Below are 27,484 nucleotides of genomic sequence, written 5' to 3'. Positions count from 1 at the left end.
AGCGTAAGGGATCCGCGGAACGGGGTACCAGTCCCCCTCCCTCGGATGCCTCCGTCTCCCCTGCTATGGACTGTGACGTTGGTGCGTCGGTGTAGGTGATTTCCTTTCTCGCTTTTCTCTCTATGGTTCAAGCATACACCTTTCTTACCTTAAATCTTAACCGTATTGAGTCCGACGTTCGCATTGCCTCTTTGCGGCAGTTTATTTACGACGCCTGTGCGGACGTAGTGTTCTTGCAGGAAGTGTTGTTTTCTGATCTCTCTCTACCTGGATTTCAAACTGTTTTTAATGTCGCGCCGGAATATTCAACAGGAACTGCTCTTTTCTTTCGAGAGGGCATTCCTATTACTGACATTGAATTCCTTGACTCTGGCCGTGGGATTGGTTGTCGTCTTTTTGATCTCCGCCTCGTTGTTTTGTATGCCCCCTCTGGTTCGGGTCACACTGTGGCTCGCTCGCGCTTTTATAAAGAAGAGCTTATTTATCTTTTGCGCCAGAGTCCTCGGAGTCTCCTGCTCGGAGGCGATTTTAATTGTGTTTTACGCCCTGAAGACCAGTCCCCCAATTTTAATTATTGCCGTGATTTACATGACTTAGTTCGTACGATGCATCTGCGTGATGTTTGGGAACACAAATATCCAACCCTGGTGAAATATACGTTTTTTACCGCGTCCTCATGCAGTAGACTCGACAGATTCTATTTATCTGATTTTTTATGTGATAAAATTCTTTCTGTCGATGTTATTCCTACTAGTTTTTCTGACCATTGTGGTTTTACTGCAACTGTAAATCTTAGTCACCAACCTGCAAAACTTTATCGTTCCCAGTGGATGTTAAATGTTTCCCACCTTGCCGACAGTGCTATGGATGATGTTATAAGTGGCGTGTGGGAGCGATGTCTTCGCTCTGTCCCGCGATACCCCTCCTTGCTGGTTTGGTGGACTGCGTTTGCCAAGCCCAAGATTCGTCAGACTTTGATTTTTTACTGTGCTGCAAGGGCGCGTGATTTTAAGAACACGTATGAATATTACTACTCTGTCCTGCGTGAACTATATGACGCAGCGGGTACCTCTCCTCTGCGGATCCATGATGTTCGTCGTATTAAAGCCAAGCTCTTGAGCCTTAAACGACGACAGATGGATGGTCTGCGAGTTAAGTCGAAACCTCACTCTCTTGTTGAAGGAGAACTGACATCCTTGTACCACCTGCTACGGCATCACACTCGTCGTCGTCGCTCCTTCATCTCTTCTCTTACGGTGGATGATGGACGGCAGCTTATTGCACAGGAGGAAATGATTCGTGCTCTTCACCAGTATTACACTAGTCTCTATTCTGCCGATGATTCTGGTGAGTCTCTTTCGGATGATGTCTTTGGGGATCTAACTGCGACGATCGCGCCTGACGCGAACGGCGAATTTCTCCGGGAGTTCCAGGTAGATGAGGTTTTCGATTTTATTGCTCGCTCTCCGTCCAGTAAATCGCCGGGTCCAGACGGCCTGCCTAAAGAATTTTATCTCCGTTTTTGGCCTCTTTTGGGTGGCATTTTTACGCAGATTTTAAATGAGATTGTCAGGGGGATGGATGTGCCTGCCGATTTTAAAGTAGGGAAAATTGTTTTAATTCCGAAGTCTTCTGGTCGTTTATCTGCTGCCAATCTTCGTCCGCTCACATTGCTGAATTTTGACTACAAGACAGCTGCTAGAGCGCTCAATAGCCGGTTGTCCTCTCTGCTTCGGGGTGTGATTGGTGCACATCAATGTTGTTTTCATGATAGATCTATTCTGACACCAGTAGCCGAATATCGGGATGTTGTCTCGGTTGCGGCGGTTACAAACGTACATTGTGCCTTTGCCTTCCTTGATTTTCATAAGGCTTTTGATCACGTCAGTCATGTGTTTTTAGATCGTGTTTTAGGTACAATAGGTTTTAACGCTTCATCACGTGGTGTTCTTGGCAATTTGTATAGGGGAATAACAGCTAGGGTGTCAGTCAATGGGCAGCTGACGCCGCCCATTGCTATCCGCCGCGGAGTGCCTCAGGGTAGTCCGCTCTCTATGTCTTTATTCGTATTGTCCCTGGAACCGCTGCTTCGGACTATCGCTCTCAAGCTTCAGGGTATGTCCCTCTCTGGTGGGAAGCTCTCGGTTAAGGCATATGCGGATGATGTCGTTGTTCTCCTCCGTCAACGTGATGATATCCCGTTGTTGAAAGGGGCAGTTGATGCATACTGTCGTGTCTCTGGAGCGCGTCTCAATCAGGGTAAATGTAAGTTCCTTGATATTCGAGGATTTCGCGATGCTGACGTCCCTTGGGCCACTGTTGTCGATCGCCATACGTCCTTGGGGATTGTCATTGATCGGTGTCCTCTAAAAATGGCGGCTCTCAATTGGAAGTCGGTCACCGAGAAGATACAGGGGGCTCTGATGGTCCATGAGCAGCGCTCTGCTACCATTTTGCAAAAAGTCAGAATTTTAGACACCTACGTTCTATGTAAAGCTTATTATGTTGCTCAGCTGTTCCCACTTCCCATGATGGTGGCGAAAAGGTTGCGCCAATTGTCTAGCAGGTTTATATGGAAGGGCCATCTATTCAAGTTACGTTACGAGGTAATGACGAAGCCGCGTATCTCCGGAGGCTTGGGCCTCTCTGACATTACTCGCAAGGCGTCTGCTTTGTACGTCCGCCGAACGACTCTAATTGTTACGCAAGAAGTGACTTCGATTACATCCAGGCTTTTTACTGTTGTGCGTCCGGCGAGCCTTGCTCCACCTGTCGATGTCGGACGCCTAAATTTTAAGTTGAAACACATTCGGGAATTTTACATTGCGGTGAGTTACCTCGGTGACGTCTTCTTGCGGCGACCGGTGCCAACGACCAAGGGCTTGATTGCCCGCTGGGAGGGGCTGGCCGGTCCCAATCCAATAGAACTGGCGTCTCCCTCTGTGTCCTGGAGGAACGTCTGGAAGAATGTTAGTCTGCCGATCCACTCTATGGCCGTGGCGTCCACGTGGTATGGGGTAATAAATAATTTGGTTCCCACCAATGTACGACTGCACCGTATTGGTCTTTCTGACACGGACACCTGTACTCGGTGTGGTCTCGTGGATACCCTTGAACATCGATTCACCTGCTGTGGGCACCTTGCTAATTGGCGTTGGCTCAGGAAACAACTTGCCTTTGTCACTAGGTCTGCTGAAGCCGCTTATACTATTGACATCATCGTCCGGCCCGATTCTTCCTTTTTTCCGCGAACGAAGCTCCATACCGTCATGTGGTTGATTGGCCATTTCGTACATTTTGTCAACAGTTGTCATGAAGAGGATGGACACCTAGCGTTTCGGCAGTACATGCTTACTGCTTACTGGCAGCGCTTGCGATTGCCAGGCCTCCGAGATGATTTTGCCAATATGCTTAGCCTGACATTTGAAAGAGAGGGTGTTGGCTAAGGTCACCTGTGTGAGCCATTTTCTTTTATACTGTTTCTGGATTTGCCGCCTTTATGTATGTTTCTTCTCTACACCAGGACTGAAGTTTCCGTGTTTTTTTTTTTTTTTTTTAATCTTTATTTCACAAAGCAGTCTACATTATATAGTCATGTTTTAGGATTTTAATTTCAGTAGTGTACTTCTTTTGAAGTGGCTGTGTTGTGGATGTTCCTTAAAAAAAAAAAAAAAAAGGGGTATGATTCCTGCTTAGGGTGCAGGAGGTCCCGGGTTCAAATCCCGGACGAGCCCTAGCGTTTTGTGCAAACTGATCGCACGTCACTGGCTGAGTCAACGCAAAAAGCTCGCCGTCAATATCAAATGAAAAAAAAAAAAAAAAAAAAAAAGGATAGCTCAGTCGGTAGAGCATTAGGCTTTTAAATAAAAAAAAAAAAGGGGTATGATTCCTGCTTCGGGTGCAGGAGGTCCCGGGTTCAAATCCCGGACGAACCCTTGCGTTTTGTACAACGGTGTGGCAACAAATCGCATGGCGGCGGCTGTTTCGCGCATTTCCAGGCCTCCAAGTCAGCGCTAAAATCCGACAACCAGTTCTGAAACCGTTTCATGTTTCATTTGAGCCATGTGCACCCTGCTGATGGAACGTTTGATTTAAATGGTCACAGTAGAGATCGTAGCAAGTGTCTTGCTGAGTGCGACGAAAACGGCTTTCCGCCCGCAATCCAACCGGGAAAAAAAAAAAAAAAAAAAAAAGTGGCTAGGATACCTGGCTCTCAACGAGGAGGCCCGGGTTCGATTCCCGGTACCGGACTTGCGCGTTTTTCTTGCTCCTCCTATGCGACTTGTCTCGACTTTGCTCGACTGACGCTACGCTGACGCGTGCAGAAAGCTACGTTAAGTATGACTCGCGGCAACACCTGACGGCGAGAGAGATGCGGCGTCTATCCACTTGTTATCGAGCCACATACCGGTACCTGTAGTCAAGAGGCTTGGAGGACTGCAAGACATTGCCACGGAGGTGAATGCAGCTAACCACTGTAGTTAGAGTCCTGACAGCGCAGGCACGTTCATTTGCTCGTATACATGTGATGGAGACCGTGTCTGACACTGCTGTGGCGTACACCTTGGCCTAGGCTTTGCTGGGTATCGCCACTTGCATTGCAGCCAGCTGCCTTCGCGGGCGCCTCCGTGGCCATGGCCGTGATCGTCTAGTGGTTAGGACATTGCGTTGTGGCCGCAATAACCCAGGTTCGAATCCTGGTCACGGCAATTTTGAAAGTTTTGCCTTGCTGCCGTTGCAATGGCGAGTACTCGAAATGACAGTACTCTCTTGATTTTTTCACTCGTGTTCCGCAGGCCGCAGTTAGCACTACCACTTCATCCCCAACACGTAATGTCGCCTCCCAGAGCGCAGACGTCCGCAGCTGTCTGTAGTCGAAAAGGGCAGTCGTTTGAAGTGCGATGGATGAGCAGCCAGTCCCAGCAGAACAGGAAGCTGTGGCGTGCACTGTTTCTACAAATGCTAGGAACACTGGCGCACCAAGCAGCGCATGTAGCGTGGCCGAGCGCTTTAAGGCGCTGGTTTAAGGCACCAGTCTCTCTGTAGGCGCGGTTTCGAATCCCGTAGCTGCCGGGGGTTTTGATGTGATCGCGTTAACCTGCCGCTTTTCCTTCAAGTGTAACCTCCTTGAGCTCACATATGTTTGATACATGGAGCATTCTAACTCCGTCTGACAGTTACAGCTACGATACTTTAGTGGTTAAGGAAAGCCCAGGTTCGAAACCTGGTCACGGCACGAAAACGTCTCTTGACGCTGTCTCCTTAACTGCGACAGCTACAGACAAGTGGCGTCGCTACCATACGGCGGGCACGGCTTTTTCTTGCTGTGGATGGCCTAAAGAGACGCTTCCAGTGGGAGAGTAGTGGAAATACATGGCACGGCGATTGCCAAGATACTTCCATTTCAAAGTGATCTTTGTAGTACAAACGAAACGTTTTGCCGCTGCTGATCCAACGGTAACGTGGCCGAGCGGTCTAAGGCGCTGGTTTTAGGCACCAGTCTCTCCGGAGGCGTGGGTTCGAATCCCACCGTTGCCACTTTTTACGTCTCATTTTTGTGCCGTTGCGGTGTGTTCTCGTGGGGTAGGACGCAGCTCTTGTGACGCGCGTGTTGTGTAGGTAGCGTGGCCGAGCGGTCTAAGGCGCTGGTTTCAGGCACCATTCTCTTCGGAGGCGTGGGTTCCAATCCCACAGCTGCCGAACGTGTAATGTTTCCTGTGTCGAAGGCAGATGCACTCATTGCCCGCAAAGGAAACAACACAACAACGCGTGAGCGTCTGCTTGGTGAATTGTCGTAGAACAGTGCGTGGTGCAACGACAGGATTTGTAGGCACCTTTTGCTCTCATCATTGCTGGCGTTCGTCTCCACGAAATGCGTCCGGAGCACGCCGTTCTATAACGCGAGAGAGTGGATTTTTTACAGTTGTCGTCAGTTAACCGTGGGCGGCTGCTGCGTTCGCTGGAAAGAGCACTGCCGTCGTTATCCGGTGTGGTCTAGTGGCTAGGGTACCTGTATCTGACCCAGGAGGCCCGGGTTCGGTTCCCGATACCGGAATTGCGCGTTTTTGTTGCTCCTCTTATTCGACTTGACTCGACTGACGCTACGCTGACGCGTGCAGAAAGCTACGTTAAGTATGACTCGCGGCAACACCTGACGGCGAGAGAGATGCGGCGTCTATCCACTTGTTATCGAGCCACATACCGGTACCTGTAGTCAAGAGGCTTGGAGGACTGCAAGACATTGCCACGGAGGTGAATGCAGCTAACCACTGTAGTTAGAGTCCTGACAGCGCAGGCACGTTCATTTGCTCGTATACATGTGATGGAGACCGTGTCTGACACTGCTGTGGCGTACACCTTGGCCTAGGCTTTGCTGGGTATCGCTACTTGCATTGCAGCCAGCTGCCTTCGCGGGCGCCTCCGTGGCCATGGCCGTGATCGTCTAGTGGTTAGGACATTGCGTTGTGGCCGCAATAACCCAGGTTCGAATCCTGGTCACGGCAATTTTGAAAGTTTTGCCTTGCTGCCGTTGCAATGGCGAGTACTCGAAATGACAGTACTCTATTGATTTTTTCACTCGTGTTCCGCAGGCCGCAGTTAGCACTACCACTTCATCCCCAACACGTAATGTCGCCTCCCAGAGCGCAGACGTCCGCTGCTCTCTGTAGTCGAAAAGGGCAGTCGTTTGAAGTGCGATGGATGAGCAGCCAGTCCCAGCAGAACAGGAAGCTGTGGCGTGCACTGTTTCTACAAATGCTAGGAACACTGGCGCACCAAGCAGCGCATGTAGCGTGGCCGAGCGCTTTAAGGCGCTGGTTTAAGGCACCAGTCTCTCTGTAGGCGCGGTTTCGAATCCCGTAGCTGCCGGGGGTTTTGATGTGATCGCGTTAACCTGCCGCTTTTTCTTCAAGTGTAACCTCCTTGAGCTCACATATGTTTGATACATGGAGCATTCTAGCTCCGCCTGACAGTTACAGCTACGATACTTTAGTGGTTAAGGAAAGCCCAGGTTCGAAACCTGGTCACGGCACGAAAACGTCTCTTGACGCTGTCTCCTTAACTGCGACAGCTACAGACAAGTGGCGTCGCTACCATACGGCGGGCACGGCTTTTTCTTGCTGTGGATGACCTAAAGAGACGCTTCCAGTGGGAGAGCAGTGGATATACATGGCACGGCGATTGCCAAGATACTTCCATTTCGAAGTGATCTTTGTAGTACAAAGGAAACGTTTTGCCGCTGCTGATCCAACGGTAACGTGGCCGAGCGGTCTAAGGCGCTGGCTTTAGGCACCAGTCTCTCCGGAGGCGTGGGTTCGAATCCCACCGTTGCCACTTTTTACGTCTCATTTTTGTGCCGTTGCGGTGTGTTCTCGTGGGGTAGGACGCAGCTCTTGTGACGCGCGTGTTGTGTAGGTAGCGTGGCCGAGCGGTCTAAGGCGCTGGTTTCAGGCACCATTCCCTTCGGAGGCGTGGGTTCCAATCCCACAGCTGCCGAACGTGTAACGTTTCCTGTGTCGAAGGCAGATGCACTCATTGCCCGCAAAGGAAACAACACAACAACGCGTGAGCGTCTGCTTGGTGAATTGTCGTAGAACAGTGCGTGGTGCAACGACAGGATTTGTAGGCACCTTTTGCTCTCATCATTGCTGGCGTTCGTCTCCACGAAATGCGTCCGGAGCACGCCGTTCTATAACGCGAGAGAGTGGATTTTTTACAGTTGTCGTCAGTTAACCGTGGGCGGCTGCTGCGTTCGCTGGAAAGAGCACTGCCGTCGTTATCCGGTGTGGTCTAGTGGCTAGGGTACCTGGATCTCACCCAGGAGGCCCGGCTTCGGATCCCGATACCGGAATTGCGCGTTTTTGTTGCTCCTCTTATTCGACTTGACTCGACTGACGCTACGCTGACGCGTGCACAAAGCTACGTTAAGTATTACTCGCGGCAACACCTGACGGCGAGAGAGATGCGGCGTCTATCCACTTGTTATCGAGCCACATACCGGTACCTGTAGTCAAGCGGCTTGGAGGACTGCAAGACATTGCCACGGAGGTGAATGCAGCTAACCACTGTAGTTAGAGTCCTGACAGCGCAGGCACGTTCATTTGCTCGTATACATGTGATGGAGACCGTGTCTGACACTGCTGTGGCGTACACCTTGGCCTAGGCTTTGCTGGGTATCGCCACTTGCATTGCAGCCAGCTGCCTTCGCGGGCGCCTCCGTGGCCATGGCCGTGATCGTCTAGTGGTTAGGACATTGCGTTGTGGCCGCAATAACCCAGGTTCGAATCCTGGTCACGGCAATTTTGAAAGTTTTGCCTTGCTGCCGTTGCAATGGCGAGTACTCGAAATGACAGTACTCTCTTGATTTTTTCACTCGTGTTCCGCAGGCCGCAGTTAGCACTACCACTTCATCCCCAACACGTAATGTCGCCTCCCAGAGCGCAGACGTCCGCTGCTCTCTGTAGTCGAAAAGGGCAGTCGTTTGAAGTGCGATGGATGAGCAGCCAGTCCCAGCAGAACAGGAAGCTGTGGCGTGCACTGTTTCTACAAATGCTAGGAACACTGGCGCACCAAGCAGCGCATGTAGCGTGGCCGAGCGCTTTAAGGCGCTGGTTTAAGGCACCAGTCTCTCTGTAGGCGCGGTTTCGAATCCCGTAGCTGCCGGGGGTTTTGATGTGATCGCGTTAACCTGCCGCTTTTCCTTCAAGTGTAACCTCCTTGAGCTCACATATGTTTGATACATGGAGCATTCTAACTCCGTCTGACAGTTACAGCTACGATACTTTAGTGGTTAAGGAAAGCCCAGGTTCGAAACCTGGTCACGGCACGAAAACGTCTCTTGACGCTGTCTCCTTAACTGCGACAGCTACAGACAAGTGGCGTCGCTACCATACGGCGGGCACGGCTTTTTCTTGCTGTGGATGGCCTAAAGAGACGCTTCCAGTGGGAGAGCAGTGGAAATACATGGCACGGCGATTGCCAAGATATTTCCATTTCGAAGTGATCTTTGTAGTACAAAGGAAACGTTTTGCCGCTGCTGATCCAACGGTAACGTGGCCGAGCGGTCTAAGGCGCTGGTTTTAGGCACCAGTCTCTCCGGAGGCGTGGGTTCGAATCCCACCGTTGCCACTTTTTACGTCTCATTTTTGTGCCGTTGCGGTATGTTCTCGTGGGGTAGGACGCAGCTCTTGTGACGCGCGTGTTGTGTAGGTAGCGTGGCCGAGCGGTCTAAGGCGCTGGTTTCAGGCACCATTCCCTTCGGAGGCGTGGGTTCCAATCCCACAGCTGCCGAACGTGTAATGTTTCCTGTGTCGAAGGCAGATGCACTCATTGCCCGCAAAGGAAACAACACAACAACGCGTGAGCGTCTGCTTGGTGAATTGTCGTAGAACAGTGCGTGGTGCAACGACAGGATTTGTAGGCACCTTTTGCTCTCATCATTGCTGGCGTTCGTCTCCACGAAATGCGTCCGGAGCACGCCGTTCTATAACGCGAGAGAGTGGATTTTTTACAGTTGTCGTCAGTTAACCGTGGGCGGCTGCTGCGTTCGCTGGAAAGAGAACTGCCGTCGTTATCCGGTGTGGTCTAGTGGCTAGGGTACCTGTATCTCACCCAGGAGGCCCGGGTTCGGTTCCCGATACCGGAATTGCGCGTTTTTGTTGCTCCTCTTATTCGACTTGACTCGACTGACGCTACGCTGACGCGTGCACAAAGCTACGTTAAGTATGACTCGCGGCAACACCTGACGGCGAGAGAGATGCGGCGTCTATCCACTTGTTATCGAGCCACATACCGGTACCTGTAGTCAAGAGGCTTGGAGGACTGCAAGACATTGCCACGGAGGTGAATGCAGCTAACCACTGTAGTTAGAGTCCTGACAGCGCAGGCACGTTCATTTGCTCGTATACATGTGATGGAGACCGTGTCTGACACTGCTGTGGCGTACACCTTGGCCTAGGCTTTGCTGGGTATCGCCATTTGCATTGCAGCCGGCTGCCTTCGCGGGCGCCTCCGTGGCCATGGCCGTGATCGTCTAGTGGTTAGGACATTGCGTTGTGGCCGCAATAACCCAGGTTCGAATCCTGGTCACGGCAATTTTGAAAGTTTTGCCTTGCTGCCGTTGCAATGGCGAGTACTCGAAATGACAGTACTCTCTTGATTTTTTCACTCGTGTTCCGCAGGCCGCAGTTAGCACTACCACTTCATCCCCAACACGTAATGTCCCCTCCCAGAACGCAGACGTCCGCTGCTCTCTATAGTCGAAAAGGGCAGTCGTTTGAAGTGCGATGGATGAGCAGCCAGTTCGAGCAGAACAGGAAGCTGTGGCGTGCACTGTTTCTACAAATGCTAGGAACACTGGCGCACCAAGCAGCGCATGTAGCGTGGCCGAGCGCTTTAAGGCGCTGGTTTAAGGCACCAGTCTCTCTGTAGGCGCGGTTTCGAATCCCGTAGCTGCCGGGGGTTTTGATGTGATCGCGTTAACCTGCCGCTTTTCCTTCAAGTGTAACCTCCTTGAGCTCACATATGTTTGATACATGGAGCATTCTAACTCCGTCTGACAGTTACAGCTACGATACTTTAGTGGTTAAGGAAAGCCCAGGTTCGAAACCTGGTCACGGCACGAAAACGTCTCTTGACGCTGTCTCCTTAACTGCGACAGCTACAGACAAGTGGCGTCGCTACCATACGGCGGGCACGGCTTTTTCTTGCTGTGGATGGCCTAAAGAGACGCTTCCAGTGGGAGAGTAGTGGAAATACATGGCACGGCGATTGCCAAGATACTTCCATTTCAAAGTGATCTTTGTAGTACAAACGAAACGTTTTGCCGCTGCTGATCCAACGGTAACGTGGCCGAGCGGTCTAAGGCGCTGGTTTTAGGCACCAGTCTCTCCGGAGGCGTGGGTTCGAATCCCACCGTTGCCACTTTTTACGTCTCATTTTTGTGCCGTTGCGGTGTGTTCTCGTGGGGTAGGACGCAGCTCTTGTGACGCGCGTGTTGTGTAGGTAGCGTGGCCGAGCGGTCTAAGGCGCTGGTTTCAGGCACCATTCTCTTCGGAGGCGTGGGTTCCAATCCCACAGCTGCCGAACGTGTAATGTTTCCTGTGTCGAAGGCAGATGCACTCATTGCCCGCAAAGGAAACAACACAACAACGCGTGAGCGTCTGCTTGGTGAATTGTCGTAGTACAGTGCGTGGTGCAACGACAGGATTTGTCGGCACCTTTTGCTCTCATCATTGCTGGCGTTCGTCTCCACGAAATGCGTCCGGAGCACGCCGTTCTATAACGCGAGAGAGTGGATTTTTTACAGTTGTCGTCAGTTAACCGTGGGCGGCTGCTGCGTTCGCTGGAAAGAGAACTGCCGTCGTTATCCGGTGTGGTCTAGTGGCTAGGGTACCTGGATCTCACCCAGGAGGCCCGGGTTCGGATCCCGATACCGGAATTGCGCGTTTTTGTTGCTCCTCTTATTCGACTTGACTCGACTGACGCTACGCTGACGCGTGCAGAAAGCTACGTTAAGTATGACTCGCGGCAACACCTGACGGCGAGAGAGATGCGGCGTCTATCCACTTGTTATCGAGCCACATACCGGTACCTGTAGTCAAGCGGCTTGGAGGACTGCAAGACATTGCCACGGAGGTGAATGCAGCTAACCACTGTAGTTAGAGTCCTGACAGCGCAGGCACGTTCATTTGCTCGTATACATGTGATGGAGACCGTGTCTGACACTGCTGTGGCGTACACCTTGGCCTAGGCTTTGCTGGGTATCGCCACTTGCATTGCAGCCAGCTGCCTTCGCGGGCGCCTCCGTGGCCATGGCCGTGATCGTCTAGTGGTCAGGACATTGCGTTGTGGCCGCAATAACCCAGGTTCGAATCCTGGTCACGGCAATTTTGAAAGTTTTGCCTTGCTGCCGTTGCAATGGCGAGTACTCGAAATGACAGTACTCTCTTGATTTTTTCACTCGTGTTCCGCAGGCCGCAGTTAGCACTACCACTTCATCCCCAACACGTAATGTCGCCTCCCAGAGCGCAGACGTCCGCTGCTCTCTGTAGTCGAAAAGGGCAGTCGTTTGAAGTGCGATGGATGAGCAGCCAGTCCCAGCAGAACAGGAAGCTGTGGCGTGCACTGTTTCTACAAATGCTAGGAACACTGGCGCACCAAGCAGCGCATGTAGCGTGGCCGAGCGCTTTAAGGCGCTGGTTTAAGGCACCAGTCTCTCTGTAGGCGCGGTTTCGAATCCCGTAGCTGCCGGGGGTTTTGATGTGATCGCGTTAACCTGCCGCTTTTTCTTCAAGTGTAACCTCCTTGAGCTCACATATGTTTGATACATGGAGCATTCTAGCTCCGCCTGACAGTTACAGCTACGATACTTTAGTGGTTAAGGAAAGCCCAGGTTCGAAACCTGGTCACGGCACGAAAACGTCTCTTGACGCTGTCTCCTTAACTGCGACAGCTACAGACAAGTGGCGTCGCTACCATACGGCGGGCACGGCTTTTTCTTGCTGTGGATGGCCTAAAGAGACGCTTCCAGTGGGAGAGCAGTGGAAATACATGGCACGGCGATTGCCAAGATACTTCCATTTCGAAGTGATCTTTGTAGTACAAAGGAAACGTTTTGCCGCTGCTGATCCAACGGTAACGTGGCCGAGCGGTCTAAGGCGCTGGTTTTAGGCACCAGTCTCTCCGGAGGCGTGGGTTCGAATCCCACCGTTGCCACTTTTTACGTCTCATTTTTGTGCCGTTGCGGTGTGTTCTCGTGGGGTAGGACGCAGCTCTTGTGACGCGCGTGTTGTGTAGGTAGCGTGGCCGAGCGGTCTAAGGCGCTGGTTTCAGGCACCATTCCCTTCGGAGGCGTGGGTTCCAATCCCACAGCTGCCGAACGTGTAATGTTTCCTGTGTCGAAGGCAGATGCACTCATTGCCCGCAAAGGAAACAACACAACAACGCGTGAGCGTCTGCTTGGTGAATTGTCGTAGAACAGTGCGTGGTGCAACGACAGGATTTGTAGGCACCTTTTGCTCTCATCATTGCTGGCGTTCGTCTCCACGAAATGCGTCCGGAGCACGCCGTTCTATAACGCGAGAGAGTGGATTTTTTACAGTTGTCGTCAGTTAACCGTGGGCGGCTGCTGCGTTCGCTGGAAAGAGCACTGCCGTCGTTATCCGGTGTGGTCTAGTGGCTAGGGTACCTGGATCTCACCCAGGAGGCCCGGCTTCGGATCCCGATAGCGGGATTGCGCGTTTTTGTTGCTCCTCTTATTCGACTTGACTCGACTGACGCTACGCTGACGCGTGCAGAAAGCTACGTTAAGTATGACTCGCGGCAACACCTGACGGCGAGAGAGATGCGGCGTCTATCCACTTGTTATCGAGCCACATACCGGTACCTGTAGTCAAGAGGCTTGGAGGACTGCAAGACATTGCCACGGAGGTGAATGCAGCTAACCACTGTAGTTAGAGTCCTGACAGCGCAGGCACGTTCATTTGCTCGTATACATGTGATGGAGACCGTGTCTGACACTGCTGTGGCGTACACCTTGGCCTAGGCTTTGCTGGGTATCGCCACTTGCATTGCAGCCAGCTGCCTTCGCGGGCGCCTCCGTGGCCATGGCCGTGATCGTCTAGTGGTTAGGACATTGCGTTGTGGCCGCAATAACCCAGGTTCGAATCCTGGTCACGGCAATTTTGAAAGTTTTGCCTTGCTGCCGTTGCAATGGCGAGTACTCGAAATGACAGTACTCTCTTGATTTTTTCACTCGTGTTCCGCAGGCCGCAGTTAGCACTACCACTTCATCCCCAACACGTAATGTCGCCTCCCAGAGCGCAGACGTCCGCTGCTCTCTGTAGTCGAAAAGGGCAGTCGTTTGAAGTGCGATGGATGAGCAGCCAGTCCCAGCAGAACAGGAAGCTGTGGCGTGCACTGTTTCTACAAATGCTAGGAACACTGGCGCACCAAGCAGCGCATGTAGCGTGGCCGAGCGCTTTAAGGCGCTGGTTTAAGGCACCAGTCTCTCTGTAGGCGCGGTTTCGAATCCCGTAGCTGCCGGGGGTTTTGATGTGATCGCGTTAACCTGCCGCTTTTTCTTCAAGTGTAACCTCCTTGAGCTCACATATGTTTGATACATGGAGAATTCTAGCTCCGCCTGACAGTTACAGCTACGATACTTTAGTGGTTAAGGAAAGCCCAGGTTCGAAACCTGGTCCCGGCACGAAAACGTCTCTTGACGCTGTCTCCTTAACTGCGACAGCTACAGACAAGTGGCGTCGCTACCATACGGCGGGCACGGCTTTTTCTTGCTGTGGATGGCCTAAAGAGACGCTTCCAGTGGGAGAGCAGTGGAAATACATGGCACGGCGATTGCCAAGATACTTCCATTTCGAAGTGATCTTTGTAGTACAAACGAAACGTTTTGCCGCTGCTGATCCAACGGTAACGTGGCCGAGCGGACTAAGGCGCTGGTTTTAGGCACCAGTCTCTCCGGAGGCGTGGGTTCGAATCCCACCGTTGCCACTTTTTACGTCTCATTTTTGTGCCGTTGCGGTGTGTTCTCGTGGGGTAGGACGCAGCTCTTGTGACGCGCGTGTTGTGTAGGTAGCGTGGCCGAGCGGTCTAAGGCGCTGGTTTCAGGCACCATTCTCTTCGGAGGCGTGGGTTCCAATCCCACAGCTGCCGAACGTGTAATGTTTCCTGTGTCGAAGGCAGATGCACTAATTGCCCGCAAAGGAAACAGCACAACAAGGCGTGAGCGTCTGCTTGGTGAATTGTCGTAGAACAGTGCGTGGTGCAACGACAGGATTTGTAGGCACCTTTTGCTCTCATCATTGCTGGCGTTCGTCTCCACGAAATGCGTCCGGAGCACGCCGTTCTATAACGCGAGAGAGTGGATTTTTTACAGTTGTCGTCAGTTAACCGTGGGCGGCTGCTGCGTTCGCTGGAAAGAGCACTGCCGTCGTTATCCGGTGTGGTCTAGTGGCTAGGGTACCTGGATCTCACCCAGGAGGCCCGGCTTCGGATCCCGATACCGGAATTGCGCGTTTTTGTTGCTCCTCTTATTCGACTTGACTCGACTGACGCTACGCTGACGCGTGCACAAAGCTACGTTAAGTATGACTCGCGGCAACACCTGACGGCGAGAGAGATGCGGCGTCTATCCACTTGTTATCGAGCCACATACCGGTACCTGTAGTCAAGAGGCTTGGAGGACTGCAAGACATTGCCACGGAGGTGAATGCAGCTAACCACTGTAGTTAGAGTCCTGACAGCGCAGGCACGTTCATTTGCTCGTATACATGTGATGGAGACCGTGTCTGACACTGCTGTGGCGTACACCTTGGCCTAGGCTTTGCTGGGTATCGCCACTTGCATTGCAGCCAGCTGCCTTCGCGGGCGCCTCCGTGGCCATGGCCGTGATCGTCTAGTGGTTAGGACATTGCGTTGTGGCCGCAATAACCCAGGTTCGAATCCTGGTCACGGCAATTTTGAAAGTTTTGCCTTGCTGCCGTTGCAATGACGAGTACTCGAAATGACAGTACTCTCTTGATTTTTTCACTCGTGTTCCGCAGGCCGCAGTTAGCACTACCACTTCATCCCCAACACGTAATGTCGCCTCCCAGAGCGCAGACGTCCGCTGCTCTCTGTAGTCGAAAAGGGCAGTCGTTTGGTGTGCGATGGATGAGCAGCCAGTCCCAGCAGAACAGGAAGCTGTGGCGTGCACTGTTTCTACAAATGCTAGGAACACTGGCGCACCAAGCAGCGCATGTAGCGTGGCCGAGCGCTTTAAGGCGCTGGTTTAAGGCACCAGTCTCTCTGTAGGCGCGGTTTCGAATCCCGTAGCTGCCGGGGGTTTTGATGTGATCGCGTTAACCTGCCGCTTTTCCTTCAAGTGTAACCTCCTTGAGCTCACATATGTTTGATACATGGAGCATTCTAACTCCGTCTGACAGTTACAGCTACGATACTTTAGTGGTTAAGGAAAGCCCAGGTTCGAAACCTGGTCACGGCACGAAAACGTCTCTTGACGCTGTCTTCTTAACTGCGACAGCTACAGACAAGTGGCGTCGCTACCATACGGCGGGCACGGCTTTTTCTTGCTGTGGATGGCCTAAAGAGACGCTTCCAGTGGGAGAGTAGTGGAAATACATGGCACGGCGAATGCCAAGATACTTCCATTTCGAAGTGATCTTTGTAGTACAAACGAAACGTTTTGCCGCTGCTGATCCAACGGTAACGTGGCCGAGCGGTCTAAGGCGCTGGTTTTAGGCACCAGTCTCTCCGGAGGCGTGGGTTCGAATCCCACCGTTGCCACTTTTTACGTCTCATTTTTGTGCCGTTGCGGTGTGTTCTCGTGGGGTAGGCCGCAGCTCTTGTGACGCGCGTGTTGTGTAGGTAGCGTGGCCGAGCGGTCTAAGGCGCTGGTTTCAGGCACCATTCTCTTCGGAGGCGTGGGTTCCAATCCCACAGCTGCCGAACGTGTAATGTTTCCTGTGTCGAAGGCAGATGCACTCATTGCCCGCAAAGGAAACAGCACAACAAGGCGTGAGCGTCTGCTTGGTGAATTGTCGTAGAACAGTGCGTGGTGCAACGACAGGATTTGTAGGCACCTTTTGCTCTCATCATTGCTGGCGTTCGTCTCCACGAAATGCGTCCGGAGCACGCCGTTCTATAACGCGAGAGAGTGGATTTTTTACAGTTGTCGTCAGTTAACCGTGGGCGGCTGCAGCGTTCGCTGGAAAGAGCACTGCCGTCGTTATCCGGTGTGGTCTAGTGGCTAGGGTACCTGGATCTCACCCAGGAGGCCCGGCTTCGGATCCCGATACCGGAATTGCGCGTTTTTGTTGCTCCCCTTATTCGACTTGACTCGACTGACGCTACGCTGACGCGTGCAGAAAGCTACGTTAAGTATGACTCGCGGCAACACCTGACGGCGAGAGAGATGCGGCGTCTATCCACTTGTTATCGAGCCACATACCGGTACCTGTAGTCAAGAGGCTTGGAGGACTGCAAGACATTGCCACGGAGGTGAATGCAGCTAACCACTGTAGTTAGAGTCCTGACAGCGCAGGCACGTTCATTTGCTCGTATACATGTGATGGAGACCGTGTCTGACACTGCTGTGGCGTACACCTTGGCCTAGGCTTTGCTGGGTATCGCCACTTGCATTGCAGCCAGCTGCCTTCGCGGGCGCCTCCGTGGCCATGGCCGTGATCGTCTAGTGGTTAGGACATTGCGTTGTGGCCGCAATAACCCAGGTTCGAATCCTGGTCACGGCAATTTTGAAAGTTTTGCCTTGCTGCCGTTGCAATGGCGAGTACTCGAAATGACAGTACTCTCTTGATTTTTTCACTCGTGTTCCGCAGGCCGCAGTTAGCACTACCACTTCATCCCCAACACGTAATGTCGCCTCCCAGAGCGCAGACGTCCGCTGCTCTCTGTAGTCGAAAAGGGCAGTCGTTTGAAGTGCGATGGATGAGCAGCCAGTCCCAGCAGAACAGGAAGCTGTGGCGTGCACTGTTTCTACAAATGCTAGGAACACTGGCGCACCAAGCAGCGCATGTAGCGTGGCCGAGCGCTTTAAGGCGCTGGTTTAAGGCACCAGTCTCTCTGTAGGCGCGGTTTCGAATCCCGTAGCTGCCGGGGGTTTTGATGTGATCGCGTTAACCTGCCGCTTTTCCTTCAAGTGTAACCTCCTTGAGCTCACATATGTTTGATACATGGAGCATTCTAACTCCGTCTGACAGTTACAGCTACGATACTTTAGTGGTTAAGGAAAGCCCAGGTTCGAAACCTGGTCACGGCACGAAAACGTCTCTTGACGCTGTCTCCTTAACTGCGACAGCTACAGACAAGTGGCGTCGCTACCATACGGCGGGCACGGCTTTTTCTTGCTGTGGATGGCCTAAAGAGACGCTTCCAGTGGGAGAGTAGTGGAAATACATGGCACGGCGAATGCCAAGATACTTCCATTTCGAAGTGATCTTTGTAGTACAAACGAAACGTTTTGCCGCTGCTGATCCAACGGTAACGTGGCCGAGCGGTCTAAGGCGCTGGTTTTAGGCACCAGTCTCTCCGGAGGCGTGGGTTCGAATCCCACCGTTGCCACTTTTTACGTCTCATTTTTGTGCCGTTGCGGTGTGTTCTCGTGGGGTAGGACGCAGCTCTTGTGACGCGCGTGTTGTGTAGGTAGCGTGGCCGAGCGGTCTAAGGCGCTGGTTTCAGGCACCATTCTCTTCGGAGGCGTGGGTTCCAATCCCACAGCTGCCGAACGTGTAATGTTTCCTGTGTCGAAGGCAGATGCACTCATTGCCCGCAAAGGAAACAGCACAACAAGGCGTGAGCGTCTGCTTGGTGAATTGTCGTAGAACAGTGCGTGGTGCAACGACAGGATTTGTAGGCACCTTTTGCTCTCATCATTGCTGGCGTTCGTCTCCACGAAATGCGTCCGGAGCACGCCGTTCTATAACGCGAGAGAGTGGATTTTTTACAGTTGTCGTCAGTTAACCGTGGGCGGCTGCTGCGTTCGCTGGAAAGAGCACTGCCGTCGTTATCCGGTGTGGTCTAGTGGCTAGGGTACCTGGATCTCACCCAGGAGGCCCGGCTTCGGATCCCGATACCGGAATTGCGCGTTTTTGTTGCTCCTCTTATTCGACTTGACTCGACTGACGCTACGCTGACGCGTGCACAAAGCTACGTTAAGTATGACTCGCGGCAACACCTGACGGCGAGAGAGATGCGGCGTCTATCCACTTGTTATCGAGCCACATACCGGTACCTGTAGTCAAGAGGCTTGGAGGACTGCAAGACATTGCCACGGAGGTGAATGCAGCTAACCACTGTAGTTAGAGTCCTGACAGCGCAGGCACGTTCATTTGCTCGTATACATGTGATGGAGACCGTGTCTGACACTGCTGTGGCGTACACCTTGGCCTAGGCTTTGCTGGGTATCGCCACTTGCATTGCAGCCAGCTGCCTTCGCGGGCGCCTCCGTGGCCATGGCCGTGATCGTCTAGTGGTTAGGACATTGCGTTGTGGCCGCAATAACCCAGGTTCGAATCCTGGTCACGGCAATTTTGAAAGTTTTGCCTTGCTGCCGTTGCAATGGCGAGTACTCGAAATGACAGTACTCTCTTGATTTTTTCACTCGTGTTCCGCAGGCCGCAGTTAGCACTACCACTTCATCCCCAACACGTAATGTCGCCTCCCAGAGCGCAGACGTCCGCTGCTCTCTGTAGTCGAAAAGGGCAGTCGTTTGAAGTGCGATGGATGAGCAGCCAGTCCCAGCAGAACAGGAAGCTGTGGCGTGCACTGTTTCTACAAATGCTAGGAACACTGGCGCACCAAGCAGCGCATGTAGCGTGGCCGAGCGCTTTAAGGCGCTGGTTTAAGGCACCAGTCTCTCTGTAGGCGCGGTTTCGAATCCCGTAGCTGCCGGGGGTTTTGATGTGATCGCGTTAACCTGCCGCTTTTCCTTCAAGTGTAACCTCCTTGAGCTCACATATGTTTGATACATGGAGCATTCTAACTCCGTCTGACAGTTACAGCTACGATACTTTAGTGGTTAAGGAAAGCCCAGGTTCGAAACCTGGTCACGGCACGAAAACGTCTCTTGACGCTGTCTCCTTAACTGCGACAGCTACAGACAAGTGGCGTCGCTACCATACGGCGGGCACGGCTTTTTCTTGCTGTGGATGGCCTAAAGAGACGCTTCCAGTGGGAGAGTAGTGGAAATACATGGCACGGCGAATGCCAAGATACTTCCATTTCGAAGTGATCTTTGTAGTACAAACGAAACGTTTTGCCGCTGCTGATCCAACGGTAACGTGGCCGAGCGGTCTAAGGCGCTGGTTTTAGGCACCAGTCTCTCCGGAGGCGTGGGTTCGAATCCCACCGTTGCCACTTTTTACGTCTCATTTTTGTGCCGTTGCGGTGTGTTCTCGTGGGGTAGGACGCAGCTCTTGTGACGCGCGTGTTGTGTAGGTAGCGTGGCCGAGCGGTCTAAGGCGCTGGTTTCAGGCACCATTCTCTTCGGAGGCGTGGGTTCCAATCCCACAGCTGCCGAACGTGTAATGTTTCCTGTGTCGAAGGCAGATGCACTCATTGCCCGCAAAGGAAACAGCACAACAAGGCGTGAGCGTCTGCTTGGTGAATTGTCGTAGAACAGTGCGTGGTGCAACGACAGGATTTGTAGGCACCTTTTGCTCTCATCATTGCTGGCGTTCGTCTCCACGAAATGCGTCCGGAGCACGCCGTTCTATAACGCGAGAGAGTGGATTTTTTACAGTTGTCGTCAGTTAACCGTGGGCGGCTGCTGCGTTCGCTGGAAAGAGCACTGCCGTCGTTATCCGGTGTGGTCTAGTGGCTAGGGTACCTGGATCTCACCCAGGAGGCCCGGCTTCGGATCCCGATACCGGAATTGCGCGTTTTTGTTGCTCCGCTTATTCGACTTGACTCGACTGACGCTACGCTGACGCGTGCAGAAACCTACGTTAAGTATGACTCGCGGCAACACCTGACGGCGAGAGAGATGCGGCGTCTATCCACTTGTTATCGAGCCACATACCGGTACCTGTAGTCAAGAAGCTTGGAGGACTGCAAGACATTGCCACGGAGGTGAATGCAGCTAACCACTGTAGTTAGAGTCCTGACAGCGCAGGCACGTTCATTTGCTCGTATACATGTGATGGAGACCGTGTCTGACACTGCTGTGGCGTACACCTTGGCCTAGGCTTTGCTGGGTATCGCCACTTGCATTGCAGCCAGCTGCCTTCGCGGGTTCCTCCGTGGCCATGGCCGTGATCGTCTAGTGGTTAGGACATTGCGTTGTGGCCGCAATAACCCAGGTTCGAATCCTGGTCACGGCAATTTTGAAAGTTTTGCCTTGCTGCCGTTGCAATGGCGAGTACTCGAAATGACAGTACTCTCTTGATTTTTTCACTCGTGTTCCGCAGGCCGCAGTTAGCACTACCACTTCATCCCCAACACGTAATGTCGCCTCCCAGAGCGCAGACGTCCGCTGCTCTCTGTAGTCGAAAAGGGCAGTCGTTTGAAGTGCGATGGATGAGCAGCCAGTCCCAGCAGAACAGGAAGCTGTGGCGTGCACTGTTTCTACAAATGCTAGGAACACTGGCGCACCAAGCAGCGCATGTAGCGTGGCCGAGCGCTTTAAGGCGCTGGTTTAAGGCACCAGTCTCTCTGTAGGCGCGGTTTCGAATCCCGTAGCTGCCGGGGGTTTTGATGTGATCGCGTTAACCTGCCGCTTTTCCTTCAAGTGTAACCTCCTTGAGCTCACATATGTTTGATACATGGAGCATTCTAACTCCGTCTGACAGTTACAGCTACGATACTTTAGTGGTTAAGGAAAGCCCAGGTTCGAAACCTGGTCACGGCACGAAAACGTCTCTTGACGCTGTCTCCTTAACTGCGACAGCTACAGACAAGTGGCGTCGCTACCATACGGCGGGCACGGCTTTTTCTTGCTGTGGATGGCCTAAAGAGACGCTTCCAGTGGGAGAGTAGTGGAAATACATGGCACGGCGATTGCCAAGATACTTCCATTTCGAAGTGATCTTTGTAGTACAAACGAAACGTTTTGCCGCTGCTGATCCAACGGTAACGTGGCCGAGCGGTCTAAGGCGCTGGTTTTAGGCACAGTCTCTCCGGAGGCGTGGGTTCGAATCCCACCGTTGCCACTTTTTACGTCTCATTTTTGTGCCGTTGCGGTGTGTTCTCGTGGGGTAGGACGCAGCTCTTGTGACGCGCGTGTTGTGTAGGTAGCGTGGCCGAGCGGTCTAAGGCGCTGGTTTCAGGCACCATTCTCTTCGGAGGCGTGGGTTCCAATCCCACAGCTGCTGAACGTGTAATGTTTCCTGTGTCGAAGGCAGATGCACTCATTGCCCGCAAAGGAAACAACACAACAAGGCGTGAGCGTCTGCTTGGTGAATTGTCGTAGAACAGTGCGTGGTGCAACGACAGGATTTGTAGGCACCTTTTGCTCTCATCATTGCTGGCGTTCGTCTCCACGAAATGCGTCCGGAGCACACCGTTCTATAACGCGAGAGAGTGGATTTTTTACAGTTGTCGTCAGTTAACCGTGGGCGGCTGCTGCGTTCGCTGGAAAGAGCACTGCCTTCGTTATCCGGTGTGGTCTAGTGGCTAGGGTACCTGGATCTCACCCAGGAGGCCCGGCTTCGGATCCCGATACCGGAATTGCGCGTTTTTGGTGCTCCTCTTATTCGACTTGACTCGACTGACGCTACGCTGACGCGTGCAGAAAGCTACGTTAAGTATGACTCGCGGCAACACCTGACGGCGAGAGAGATGCGGCGTCTATCCACTTGTTATCGAGCCACATACCGGTACCTGTAGTCAAGAGGCTTGGAGGACTGCAAGACATTGCCACGGAGGTGAATGCAGCTAACCACTGTAGTTAGAGTCCTGACAGCGCAGGCACGTTCATTTGCTCGTATACATGTGATGGAGACCGTGTCTGACACTGCTGTGGCGTACACCTTGGCCTAGGCTTTGCTGGGTATCGCCACTTGCATTGCAGCCAGCTGCCTTCGCGGGCGCCTCCGTGGCCATGGCCGTGATCGTCTAGTGGTTAGGACATTGCGTTGTGGCCGCAATAACCCAGGTTCGAATCCTGGTCACGGCAATTTTGAAAGTTTTGCCTTGCTGCCGTTGCAATGGCGAGTACTCGAAATGACAGTACTCTCTTGATTTTTTCACTCGTGTTCCGCAGGCCGCAGTTAGCACTACCACTTCATCCCCAACACGTAATGTCCCCTCCCAGAGCGCAGACGTCCGCTGCTCTCTATAGTCGAAAAGGGCGGTCGTTTGAAGTGCGATGGATGAGCAGCCAGTTCCAGCAGAACAGGAAGCTGTGGCGTGCACTGTTTCTACAAATGCTAGGAACACTGGCGCACCAAGCAGCGCATGTAGCGTGGCCGAGCGCTTTAAGGCGCTGGTTTAAGGCACCAGTCTCTCTGTAGGCGCGGTTTCGAATCCCGTAGCTGCCGGGGGTTTTGATGTGATCGCGTTAGCCTGCCGCTTTTCCTTCAAGTGTAACCTCCTTGAGCTCACATATGTTTGATACATGGAGCATTCTAGCTCCGCCTGACAGTTACAGCTACGATACTTTAGTGGTTAAGGAAAGCCCAGGTTCGAAACCTGGTCACGGCACGAAAACGTCTCTTGACGCTGTCTCCTTAACTGCGACAGCTACAGACAAGTGGCGTCGCTACCATACGGCGGGCACGGCTTTTTCTTGCTGTGGATGGCCTAAAGAGACGCTTCCAGTGGGAGAGTAGTGGAAATACATGGCACGGCGATTGCCAAGATACTTCCATTTCGAAGTGATCTTTGTAGTACAAACGAAACGTTTTGCCGCTGCTGATCCAACGGTAACGTGGCCGAGCGGTCTAAGGCGCTGGTTTTAGGCACCAGTCTCTCCGGAGGCGTGGGTTCGAATCCCACCGTTGCCACTTTTTACGTCTCATTTTTGTGCCGTTGCGGTGTGTTCTCGTGGGGTAGGACGCAGCTCTTGTGACGCGCGTGTTGTGTAGGTAGCGTGGCCGAGCGGTCTAAGGCGCTGGTTTCAGGCACCATTCTCTTCGGAGGCGTGGGTTCCAATCCCACAGCTGCCGAACGTGTAATGTTTCCTGTGTCGAAGGCAGATGCACTCATTGCCCGCAAAGGAAACAGCACAACAAGGCGTGAGCGTCTGCTTGGTGAATTGTCGTAGAACAGTGCGTGGTGCAACGACAGGATTTGTAGGCACCTTTTGCTCTCATCATTGCTGGCGTTCGTCTCCACGAAATGCGTCCGGAGCACGCCGTTCTATAACGCGAGAGAGTAGATTTTTTACAGTTGTCGTCAGTTAACCGTGGGCGGCTGCTGCGTTCGCTGGAAAGAGCACTTCCGTCGTTATCCGGTGTGGTCTAGTGGTAGTTCCGCCGCGGCCGCGGCCGTGTGCAGACGTGCGGTTGTGGTCGCTTCGCCTGTGCTTAAGGGTGCACGCCGCTGTTGGTATTGTAAGTACTTCTTCAAGAAAGTGATGGAGGATGAGTTGCGACGTTACACGATACGATTTGGATTTCCGTATGGCTATGCTCGACCACAGGTTCATGAACTCATTGACTGGTTTTACGATCGATTAGGACTGCGAGATGACGAAGTTCTTGGGTTTTCGAATGATTTTCTTGCGAACGCTGTTTATGTAAAATTGGTTAGTGATGATCCTTGCGTTCGTATTATGACCCTCACGGAAGGCACAGCGGATTTTGTTAACTCTAAAGGCGAAATTTGTAAAGTATCCGTTAGTCATGCTGGACTAGGGCTTCGAACCGTCCGTATATTTAATCTGCCTTCCGAAGGTAGCTTCGATAGAATTCGGCAAGCTTTGTCTCCCTACGGTAATGTCTTCCAAATTCATGCCGAGCAATGGAGGGGTTACAAACATTTCAATGTTGATAACGGCGTTCGGAATGCGAAAATTGATTTGACGAAGCACATCCCGTCCAACATTTTGGTGCAAGGTTTTCGAGCGCTGGTGATGTACGAAGGACAACCGCGAACTTGTGTAATTTGTGGTTCTACCGACCATGTAAAATCTGCTTGTCCCCGTGTCCGGGCGGGTCGCCGAGGAATGCAACATCGTCTTACACCTCTCGATGGGCACGATGGCAATCGGTTGTCTTACGCGCAGACATTGATGGAGTCGCCTACTACACAACCGACGCTCCACCAACAGGCTGCGGTGACCCCAGACGCCGGCGCGGTCATTGTCAACAACTCTGCGGCAACCCACGAATGTCCCGTTCGTAGTGATGTCACCGATATCGACAGCCACGCTGCACACCTGCAGGTTTCCCCGACTGTCGGCCTTCGTGCCGACCATGCAGGACCGACTCCCGTCCCTACTCCAACTACGTCCGTCGAGCTGAAACAATTGTCGGATGGTGCCGACATGTCGCGCGTTTCCTGCCCCCCTGACGTTGCGCTCCCCACACCCCTCCCTCTCGGCAGTGACCTATCTGCGGAAGGCTCTACACCCAGCCTCTTGACGGACGTCACAACCGTTTCGGACGCCGACGCACCTCCCGCAAGAACTGGGAAATCTAAGCGGTCGGCACGGAAGCAGAGTGAGGAGGAGATCCGCACTCTGGAAAAGAAATTACAGCGCACTATAAAGCAGATCCGAAAAGACGGCAGTGAACGCGGCGGCACAGATGAAATGGGTTCCGTCGCGCGCCACGTGGAGGACGCCGATGTGGAGATGCATGTCGACCGTCCGAGTCCTGAGCTGATGGATACTGGCCATCAGCATACGCCAGTCGAGAAGTCTTGGGCAGACGAAAGTGAATAAAACGGGCCCTTTCTATCCCCACCATGCAAGATTATAAACTTGCCACAGTTAATTTAAATAGGATCGCATCCGATGTCAAACTTAAATGCTTGACCGACTATCTATATGCCGCCGACATAGATATAGTTTTCTTCCAAGAAGTTGTTTCCCCCAAGGTTGGAGAAATACCTGGGTATGATGCCATATTAAATCTTGGCGCTGAGGCGGGCACTGCGATTTTATTCAAAGCTGGCATCGCTTACCAACCCACAGCGATTTTAGAAACGGGACGCGGCATTGCCGCCCAATTACAGGATTTGCTTCTCCTGAACTTGTACGCCCCGACAGGGTCCGCTGGCAGAAGGGACAGAAGTGATTTTTTTAGGGCTGAAGTTGTGACCTTATTGACAAACGTTCGTCTCAAGATCATCCTGGGTGGGGATTTCAACTGCGTTTTACGCAAAGAAGATCAAAGTCCGAATTTTAATTTTTGTCCCGAGCTACTAATGTTAACAGATGGACTGCATTTACAAGATAGTTGGTGTCACCTTCGACCACACACGATGGGTTATACCTATGTGAGCGCTGCTTCTTCTAGCCGTCTGGATAGGTTTTATGTTTCTCAAGATCTTTTACATACCATTCGTGATTGTGAACTATGGCCGCTCAGTTTTAGTGACCACTCCGCATACCATCTAACGATTCGGCATGTGCGACAGAAGACCTTTTTGGGACGCGGCACGTGGCAGCTGAATGTCTCGCTGCTAGCTGAAGCGGACTTACGGCGTTGCCTCGTTGACACCTGGCAGCAGTGTCTCCAGAGGCAAGTTCGGTATAGGGAGCGCGTTCTTTGGTGGACGGAGTTTGTTAAGCCGCGGATTAAGAAATGTATTTGCCAGTTTGCCAGGACCAGGGCTTATTGGCGGAAACGGTCTCTAGAATTTTATTTCCTCGGTTTACGCCAGCTGTACAGCGATCCCTCTGCTTTATCCGACAACCTAATCCGCATCAAGCGTATTAAAGCCAAAATTACTGCTTTAGTTCGTGAAGCACTTGTTGGCAATCGGATACGATCGCGCTCTTCTGATGACGTCTCCCACGAGTCCGCATCGTTATTCCATCTCATACGGGAAACCAAACGTGGTAAACAAAAAATTATTGCTCATCTGACGGATGCTGGCGGGAATCTGTACAATGAACAGGGTGCTATCAAGACGCATGTCTTCAATTATTTTCGACAACATTATTCCGAGTCAGATACCGATCTATCGGCGGGGGATGATTTTTTAAACGACATCGCTTCCACAGTGGATCAGGATGATAACGCTGCTCTCTTGGCCAATGTCACTAATTCTGAAGTTCAGTCCATCCTTGCGTGCGCTGCCAAGAACAAAGCTGCCGGCTTAGACGGCTTGCCGGTCGAATTTTATTCACGGTTCTGGGATGTGATCGGCGACGAATTGACCGCCATGTATAACGAACTGTTATCGCATGCTGCCTTCCCCCCGCAGTTCACGGAAGGCATGGTTGTCCTGGTTCCTAAAACATCCAATCCGACTATGTTAAATGACTTTCGGCCAATTACGTTGCTTAACTCTGATTTCAAGATCTTGACTAGGATTATAAACACCAGGCTTAAAGTACTTCTTGGCAACGTACTTGGCCCTTATCAGACGGGTGCAGTCAGTGGTCGATCGATGTTGAATGCCCTGTGTGAATATCGCGACCTGACTTATTTAACTTGGATTACCAACACTGATTTGGCGTTATTGTTTCTCGACTTCGATAAGGCGTTTGACAGAATTAATCACGGTTTTTTATTGCGCACACTGAGTCAAATGGGATTCAACCGGCGTTTTCGACAGCTTATTCAGAACTGTATCTGCGGAACGTCTTCACGCGTGAAGGTTAACGGCCAGTTAACCGCCCCCGTGCCCATACGACAAGCAGTGCGACAAGGGTGCCCCCTTTCTATGACGTTATTCTCGATCGCTATAGAGCCACTTCTTAAAAAGTTTTACGTAACTTTACACGGGTTGCAAACGTTAAACACCAAAACGGTCTGCCACGCCTATGCCGACGATATCAGTGTGCTTATTACTAACACCGAAGAGCTGGGGTCAGTTCGTCGGATTGTCCATCAGT

General features: G+C 52.4%; 22 non-coding genes across 22 annotated transcripts; all 22 read left to right on the top strand.

The window, feature by feature from the left end:
- The first annotated feature begins 4,637 nt into the window (after positions 1 to 4,637).
- Positions 4,638 to 4,709, top strand: Trnah-gug. Its single transcript has one exon. It is a non-coding gene; the product is annotated as a tRNA-His (tRNA).
- A 747-nt stretch (positions 4,710 to 5,456) lies between these two features.
- On the top strand, positions 5,457 to 5,538 carry Trnal-uag. Its single transcript has one exon. It is a non-coding gene; the product is annotated as a tRNA-Leu (tRNA).
- Positions 5,539 to 6,431: 893 nt separating this feature from the next.
- Positions 6,432 to 6,503, top strand: Trnah-gug. Its single transcript has one exon. It is a non-coding gene; the product is annotated as a tRNA-His (tRNA).
- A 747-nt stretch (positions 6,504 to 7,250) lies between these two features.
- Trnal-uag lies at positions 7,251 to 7,332 on the top strand. Its single transcript has one exon. It is a non-coding gene; the product is annotated as a tRNA-Leu (tRNA).
- Positions 7,333 to 8,225: 893 nt separating this feature from the next.
- Trnah-gug lies at positions 8,226 to 8,297 on the top strand. Its single transcript has one exon. It is a non-coding gene; the product is annotated as a tRNA-His (tRNA).
- Positions 8,298 to 9,044: 747 nt separating this feature from the next.
- Trnal-uag lies at positions 9,045 to 9,126 on the top strand. The gene has a single exon. It is a non-coding gene; the product is annotated as a tRNA-Leu (tRNA).
- An 893-nt stretch (positions 9,127 to 10,019) lies between these two features.
- Positions 10,020 to 10,091, top strand: Trnah-gug. Its single transcript has one exon. It is a non-coding gene; the product is annotated as a tRNA-His (tRNA).
- A 747-nt stretch (positions 10,092 to 10,838) lies between these two features.
- On the top strand, positions 10,839 to 10,920 carry Trnal-uag. Its single transcript has one exon. It is a non-coding gene; the product is annotated as a tRNA-Leu (tRNA).
- An 893-nt stretch (positions 10,921 to 11,813) lies between these two features.
- Positions 11,814 to 11,885, top strand: Trnah-gug. Its single transcript has one exon. It is a non-coding gene; the product is annotated as a tRNA-His (tRNA).
- Positions 11,886 to 12,632: 747 nt separating this feature from the next.
- On the top strand, positions 12,633 to 12,714 carry Trnal-uag. Its single transcript has one exon. It is a non-coding gene; the product is annotated as a tRNA-Leu (tRNA).
- An 893-nt stretch (positions 12,715 to 13,607) lies between these two features.
- Trnah-gug lies at positions 13,608 to 13,679 on the top strand. Its single transcript has one exon. It is a non-coding gene; the product is annotated as a tRNA-His (tRNA).
- A 747-nt stretch (positions 13,680 to 14,426) lies between these two features.
- Trnal-uag lies at positions 14,427 to 14,508 on the top strand. The gene has a single exon. It is a non-coding gene; the product is annotated as a tRNA-Leu (tRNA).
- Positions 14,509 to 15,401: 893 nt separating this feature from the next.
- Positions 15,402 to 15,473, top strand: Trnah-gug. Its single transcript has one exon. It is a non-coding gene; the product is annotated as a tRNA-His (tRNA).
- A 747-nt stretch (positions 15,474 to 16,220) lies between these two features.
- On the top strand, positions 16,221 to 16,302 carry Trnal-uag. Its single transcript has one exon. It is a non-coding gene; the product is annotated as a tRNA-Leu (tRNA).
- Positions 16,303 to 17,195: 893 nt separating this feature from the next.
- Trnah-gug lies at positions 17,196 to 17,267 on the top strand. The gene has a single exon. It is a non-coding gene; the product is annotated as a tRNA-His (tRNA).
- A 747-nt stretch (positions 17,268 to 18,014) lies between these two features.
- Trnal-uag lies at positions 18,015 to 18,096 on the top strand. The gene has a single exon. It is a non-coding gene; the product is annotated as a tRNA-Leu (tRNA).
- Positions 18,097 to 18,989: 893 nt separating this feature from the next.
- Trnah-gug lies at positions 18,990 to 19,061 on the top strand. Its single transcript has one exon. It is a non-coding gene; the product is annotated as a tRNA-His (tRNA).
- A 747-nt stretch (positions 19,062 to 19,808) lies between these two features.
- Trnal-uag lies at positions 19,809 to 19,890 on the top strand. Its single transcript has one exon. It is a non-coding gene; the product is annotated as a tRNA-Leu (tRNA).
- Positions 19,891 to 20,783: 893 nt separating this feature from the next.
- On the top strand, positions 20,784 to 20,855 carry Trnah-gug. Its single transcript has one exon. It is a non-coding gene; the product is annotated as a tRNA-His (tRNA).
- A 747-nt stretch (positions 20,856 to 21,602) lies between these two features.
- Positions 21,603 to 21,683, top strand: Trnal-uag. Its single transcript is given in 2 exon segments — positions 21,603 to 21,640; positions 21,649 to 21,683. It is a non-coding gene; the product is annotated as a tRNA-Leu (tRNA).
- An 893-nt stretch (positions 21,684 to 22,576) lies between these two features.
- Positions 22,577 to 22,648, top strand: Trnah-gug. Its single transcript has one exon. It is a non-coding gene; the product is annotated as a tRNA-His (tRNA).
- Positions 22,649 to 23,395: 747 nt separating this feature from the next.
- Trnal-uag lies at positions 23,396 to 23,477 on the top strand. The gene has a single exon. It is a non-coding gene; the product is annotated as a tRNA-Leu (tRNA).
- Positions 23,478 to 27,484: the final 4,007 nt, after the last annotated feature.

The sequence above is a fragment of the Schistocerca piceifrons genome, chromosome 1 (genome assembly GCF_021461385.2).
Source record: "Schistocerca piceifrons isolate TAMUIC-IGC-003096 chromosome 1, iqSchPice1.1, whole genome shotgun sequence".
Lineage (NCBI taxonomy): Eukaryota > Metazoa > Arthropoda > Insecta > Orthoptera > Acrididae > Schistocerca > Schistocerca piceifrons.
This window is presented reverse-complemented; position numbering and strand designations above follow the sequence as displayed.